Here is a 7,138-nt window from a genome sequence, read left to right as displayed (position 1 = left end):
CAGTCAGACTCATGAACATTTCTGACAATAAAAAATATATAACTGATAAATAATAAGTAATTTAATTTCTTTAATGAAATTGCATTGGGTTAGATTAATTAAAAATCTAGTAATAAGATTCTGATTATAGTGGTTTAATTGTGGACAAAAAAAAAAGTTGCAGATTAATGTACACAAAATAAATAATGCATAATTTCATAACATGATCAAGAAGGGGAAAAATATATTTCTTCCATTTTAAAATAATTATTGTTTTGATTATTTTATATATTAAAAAAATCATTTATCTAAACCTGTTTCACATCTAAGTACATCAATTTTTTAATGTATAAGAAAAGTTAAAATAACAATGATTTCGAAAAAGAGAGAGCATCTAATATTGTTCATATATCATGCAGGCAAGACAAAGCAAAATCATGGAATGAATTGCCTCAGTTAATGCAGCAGGTATATGGAAATAATAATTCTGAAAAATAAAAAATACCACAAGTAACCATATGCCACGGACAAATAATTACTATGGACTATGGAGTCCACTTATTATATTTTTGAATAATTTTTTTATCAGAAGATTTTCTCTTAGTCTTTGTGATTGGTTTAGCTTGTAAAGATTAGAGAGTTTTTATTATCTTCTTTTTCTTATTCTTTTATCGTTTTTAAAGGTTGTTAAACGAGTTAGTCTAATTCATTTATGTCCGGCTTATTTAGACTCTAGAGTTAAATGAGATTGGTCCGTCTAGATTCATTTTATTTACAAGCTATAATTTTTCAGTTCGAATCGTTTATGGTAAGTCCGATAGGTTAAATAGGCTAATTCGTTTACTCTTTTATTTTTTTTTAAAAAAATATTTTGACAAAAAATATCACTTTTAAGTTAAAAACCTTAAACAAACAGTGATTTTTTTAGTTGATGGGTCGAATTTTTCGAATCGAATCGGAATAAATGTTGGCTAAAAGCATTATTTTTTAAGAAAAACATGTAAAAAAATAAACGGGCCACCCGTTAGTCCGCGTGCTAATCTGATTAGTCTGTCAATTTTTTAAGTTAATCGGATTCAACCCATTTAGCCCAAAATTTTAATAGGTTTAATTTTAGAGGCAAAGTCCGCCCATTTAAACAGGTAAATGAATTGATCCAATAAATTTAGTCCATTTTGATGGTCCTATCACTTTCAGTTTTAAATCACTATAACTATCATGGTCACTGTCTAAAAGAAGATGATAATGAGAATATAAATATTGAATTTCACTGCTTTTAATTTTACAATTAGATCCCTCCTAATATAAAAGATATTAGAGTTAACTGAATATTTTTTTGTAAATTGAAGGTATCTATAATTAAGAATCTAATATTAGATCTTTTACCACATATTTTTTAGAAAAAATATTATATTAATTTTAACATTTTTGACATGAAAATAACTTAATTACAAAATTAAAAACAGTGTAATGACCTAATTGAAAAAAAATAGAGGCCTAATTACGAATTTGGTAAAATTATAGAGATCGACAAAGTAATTAAACCTATTAAAAAGAAAAGTCAAAAAATGAGAGAGAACAGAGAGACCGAAGAGAGTGGGGGGTAGGGGGTGTTCTTGAGAGTGGCAAACACAGTGAGGTTTCTGGCATAGCCAAAGAAAGTGATTAGGGGAAGAGTGTAGGAGGGGGGCTACAGCCGGTGATATGAAGGGGCAAAGGGGATGAGAAGGGAGGAGCAGGAATATCCAAAGGTGTTTCTCTGAAGACCTCTTTCAGGGACAAGGTAGTTGGCTTCACGGTCTCTAGAGCCATGAAGACCGCAGGGGCCTTGGTCAAAGACAAGATGGCTACTATTACATCGATCAAGGAGAGTTGGACATTCCTTGGATTTGTTTTACGCCTGAAGCGTGAGCAGCTCTAGCGGAACCATACAAAGACCCTATTGTCATCAAAGTTTTAGGAAAGCGGTTTAGTTACACGGCCATTATTCACAAGCTTAGAGATGTGTGAAAAACCAAAAGTGGTTATGAGGTTTTAGACGTGAATTTTGGCTATTTTTTGGTGAAGTTCGATCTTATGGATGATAGAGATCAGGTTCTCTTAGGACGGTCTTGGATGATTGCAGACAACTATGTCGCGGTCAAGCTATGGGACACTTCCTTTAGACCTTCTGAATAATCGTTTGAGTCAACACTGGTGTGGGTCAAGATCTCACGGCTTAATATATGGTAATATAATGAAGAGGCGATGCGTTCTATCACCTCCTCCATAGGGACTCCTATTTGGGTGGATTTGGCTACCGAATCCGCAAAAAGAGGCAAATATGCTCATGCTCGGGCGTGTATTCAGATCAATCTGGGACAGCCAATGATTAGAAGAATTGATGTTGATGATGAAGTGTATGAGGTGGAGTGCGAAAATCTTCATTTAATATGCTCTTCATGTAATTGCTATGGATATGCCGCACACGACTACGGTCAGCGAAAAGCAGGAGCAAATTCTAGCAGAGGGACTGATGGAGCTGACGGAGCTGACGCCAACCCATATGTTTGATCAAAAGAGCTACTGCATGTTCACAATCCCAATTTGGTTACGGCCAAGAGTTCAAATTTTAAATTTAGTTCCATTTTGGAAAAGGATTCGTTGATTAATGAGACATCGGATCTCATGCATGATACGTTGCATGATTCTAGCAACGTTAATAAAACTCATGCAAAGGAGGAAGAGTGGTCCCAGTCACTTGGAAAGGAAAGGGTAAGCTTATTCATTCTTCCAAAGCTAACCCATCTTTGGTGAAGCCCATCCCTGGACAAGGAGTAAAAAAAATTAGGGCCTAGACAATTTGGATTTGGCAATAAACTCTCTTTTACTCCTATGAAGATCGTTTTGGGGTGTAATCCGGGTGGATCAAAGGGCACAGCGGGTGAGTCTTCTTCTTCTCATCATGTTCGTGCCAAAACTAATACCCACAAGCGCCAGTGCCCCAGCGTCGTTACAAGGATCACCCATTGAAACTCTCCTTCGCAAAAATGAAGTGGGTGAACAAGCAAATACTGCCGCAGCGGTGGGGGACATTTGCAAGCTTGATGATCGAAGTCCTAAGGTGTAGATCCTTTTGGTGGTGTTCCAACTTATCTCCCATTATTTTATGGATCAGCTAAATATTATAAGTTGGAATATTATGGGAGCTTCTAATAGGATGTCTCGAGTTCACTGCAAAAAATTGGTAAGAAAATTCAAGCCAATCCTTTTTATTCTTATTGATATGCATATTCCTTTTGCTAGTATGAAGAATTTTTGGCATAATTTGGGTTTCTTTTCTGTGGGTATCTCCAAATCATTGGTCATAAGGGGGTATTTGGTTTTTACATATAATGTTAGTTATTCTTTTTCTATCCTCTCTATTAATGATCAATGTGTCACTGTTAAAATTGGCGAAGGAAAAAATTTTTGGGTCTGTAGTGCTATTTATGGTAGTCCTCAATTTTTTACAAGAAATTTTCTTTGGAACCATCTGAGGGACATATCTCTCAATTGTTTGGAGCCCTAGTTGGCGCTGGGAGATTTTAATGAGATTGTTTGCTCTGATGAAGTTAGAGGGGATAATTTTTATCCTGCTCGTAGTTCTTCTTTGTATGATACCCTGGATTTCTGCAACTTGTTTGACTTAGCTGTGACTGGAAGAAAATTTACATGGTTTCGAAGAATTCAGGGCTTTAAGGACATAGCGAAAAGACTAGACGAAGTGTGTAGTAATGGGGATTGGAAAATGCTTTTTTCGGAAGCATATGTTGAGGTCTTGGGCCGCCTTCATTCGGACCATTGTCCTATCTCGGTCAAGTGTTTGGGAGCCCCAACGAAGAAGGGTATCAAGCCCTTTAGATTTCAAGCAGCTTGGGCCTCGCGTTCTGGGTATAAGCTGCTTGTTAGGAGGGTGTGGGATCCTTTTTAAGAGGAGGGTTGTATCTAGAGGCGACTTCTTCGAGTTTCAGAGAAGGGTAAAAAGTTGCGACGATGATGAGCTAAGGAGGAAGCAAGAGGATATCAAATCAGCTCTTAACACTATCCTACCACAAGAAGAGTTATTTTGGTTCCAAAAATTTAGAGAGTAGTGGGTGAAGTTTGATGATTACAATACAAAGTTTTTCATTTGCAAACTATCATCCGAAGGAAGACTAACAAGATTCATGGTCTCTTTGTTAGTGATGGAACTTGGGTTACGGATCCTGAAGTTTTGCAGAGTGAAGCTTTAAATTTTTATAAAGTCCTTTTTGTTCCATTGAGCAAGTTGACACTAAGTATGTAGGTATGGTTCCCACTCCTAATATCAGTCAAAAAGCCTGTGACCGCCTCACTCAGCCAGTGCCTTTCTTGGAAGTCAAACAAGCCGTCGACAACATGGGTCCCTTGAAAGCTCCAGGTCCAGACGGTTTTTAAGCGTTCTTCTTTAAAGAGTATTGGGATGTGATGGATCATGAGGTTTGGAAGACTGTTCAAGGTGCCTTTCTTGAAAATCCTTTCAACCTTTCTTTGGTGGAAACCTTTGTTGTGCTTATTCCCAAGTGCGACTCTCCTTGTGCCTTTAAGAATTTTTGCTTGATTAGTCTCTGTAATGTCATTTACGAGATAATCACTACGGTTCTCGTGAACAGATTGTGTCCATACCTAGATGAGATTATTACCCCAATCCAAGGGGGTTTTATTTAGGGCAGGGGGACTGATGATAACATTATTGTGGCCCAAGAAATGTTGCATTTTCTTAAAAAGACGAAGTTGAGGAAAGGAGCCATCGCTTTTAAAATTGACTTGGAAAAGGCATATGATAGGGTTGATTGGGCTTTTCTATCAGACTCTCTGATTTTTTCGGCTTCCCTCAAGCCACAATTAAGCTGATTATGAATTGTGTTCGGGCTTCAAATTTGTCAATCATGTGGAATGGGTCTAAATTGGGTAGTTTTCAACCCCGTTGGGGTCTTAGACAAGGAGATCCTATGTCGCTCTATCTTTTTGTTATTTGTATGGAGCAATTAGCTACGTTTATTGATTCACAAGTTGGATCTAGTAGTTGGGACGCAATAGCTATCTCTCGGGGTGGTCCGTGTTGATCTCATCTCATGTTTGTTGATGATCTCCTATTATTTTGCAAAGCAAGCAAAACTCAAGTCCAGAATGTTATGAAAACTTTGGAGCTCTTTTGCAAAGCCTCGGATTTCAAGGTGAATATTGAAAAATCTAGGCGTTATGCTCTAAGAACATTTCAAATGGCTGAAGATATGTTCTGACAGGGGTCTCCCAGATTCGTCTTGTTAATGATTTAGAAAAATACCTTGGTGTGAATATTGGGCATCCCCGAGCGTCTAGAACTTTTTTTGCTGACACCCTGACTCGAATCAAATCTAGATTGGCAAATTGGAAGGGGAGACTCTTAAACAGGACTGGTAGACTTTGTTTGATTAATTTAGTTGCTTCTGCTTTACCCATTTATCCGATGCATGTTTCACTCTTCCCCATCCCTATTTGCAAGAAGATGGATGCGGCTATGAGATCTTTCTTTTGGAAAGGCAGAGTCGATGATTCTTAATCTGGTCAAGTGGGTTATGGTAATTACTACCCTTAAGTATGGTGGTTTGGGGGTTAGAGATATGCACTGTGTGAATCTATTTTTAATTGGAAAGCTTCTTTGGCAGCTTCTTCATTGCCCTCATAAGCTTTGGGTCCGTATCTTGAAGGCTAAATATGTGATTGGTGATTTGATTGTGGATGTCGAGGATAATGGCAATGACTCGCGTGTTTGGCGCGATATTATGAAAGTTAAGGCCAAGCAGCAGGAGGAGTTTATTTGGAACGTTGGCCCTCTTTCTCAATCCTTTTGGTTCGGCTCATGGAATCTAGAGGGGACACTAGCGGCACATATCCCTTATATCCATAACACAGATATAGCGTTGGGGGTAGAGGACGTATGGAAGCAAGATCACTGGGATTGGAGTGTTTTGACTACTCATATTGATGATGACTTTTAAGTTAGGTTGGAGTATATTCATCCTTCTGGGCATGACAATATTGACGCTAGTTGGTTTTGGAGGCACTCGGCCACTAAGGTTTACTTGTCCAGACACGGATATGAGTGGCTCCTTCAGAGGAAGATTTTTTGGGATCCGCAAGCAAACTTTCTTTAACTTTGGCATCTTCGTATCCCAGAGAAGATTAAGATTCTTATGTGGTTGGAAATCCATAATGCTTTGCCATCTAACTGATTTCGGCATCGTAGGGGCTTAGCAAGATCATTAATGTGTCATCGTTATAATATGGGAGAGGAAGATATCCTCCATTGCTTTAGGGATTCCATTAAAGCGCAGCGGTGTGGTACTTGTTGGGGATTGGTAGAACGCCAAGTGATCTAGACATGGACTTTTTTAATTGGATTAGATGCTATTTTTCTTCTCATGAATACCTCTTCTTAGCAGCGTTATGGTGGATTTGGCGAGATCGTAATAACGATGTTTTCGATAGGGAGGACTCTTGGAGTACTGTGAAGGTAACATTTTTAATTAAACAAGCAGCTAAGGATTTTGTCAGTTTTTTTTTTTATGTTGGAAGAACCTTAAATCTGACCTCTGCATTTCTTTCTTGGACCCCCCTCTGATCTTTATGATTAAATTGAATTGTGATGCTAGTATTTTGCTCACTTAGCACTGAGCTGGCTTTGGTTGCATTCTTCAAGATAGCACGGAGACTTGGATCAAGGGGTGTTCGGATGCTATTCCGGTGGACACCATAATGCCGTGTGAGTTTCTGGATATTTTGAGTGGGATGTGTTTAGCTTGAAACTGCGATTTCAATGAAATCATTTGTGAAGTGGACTGCCTTGATGCTTATTGTGCTATTATTCATGATGCTCCTGGTAATAGTGCAGATTTCATTGAAAAAATTCAAGAGCTTCGAAATAGAAAATGGACAATGAGCCTGGCGCTTATCCAGAGGACTGCAAATGTTGTCGCTGACTACATGGCTAAGCTTGCAGTGCGAAAGACCAAACCTATACGGAGTGGTTGCTTCCTAACTGAGAATTAATGGAGATTGTGTCAGAGAATATGCATACTTCCCTTTAGTGTCTTTTTTTTTTTTGTTTGTTTTGTTTTTAGTCACAAAAAAAATCTAT

General features: G+C 37.9%; 1 long non-coding RNA gene across 1 annotated transcript; it reads left to right on the top strand.

The window, feature by feature from the left end:
* LOC107624900 lies at positions 338-6,904 on the top strand. Its single transcript, XR_002355120.1, has 2 exons — positions 338-447; positions 6,670-6,904. It is a non-coding gene; the product is annotated as an uncharacterized LOC107624900 (long non-coding RNA).

Source organism: Arachis ipaensis, chromosome B02, assembly GCF_000816755.2.
Source record: "Arachis ipaensis cultivar K30076 chromosome B02, Araip1.1, whole genome shotgun sequence".
Taxonomy (NCBI): Eukaryota; Viridiplantae; Streptophyta; class Magnoliopsida; order Fabales; family Fabaceae; genus Arachis; species Arachis ipaensis.
This window is presented reverse-complemented; position numbering and strand designations above follow the sequence as displayed.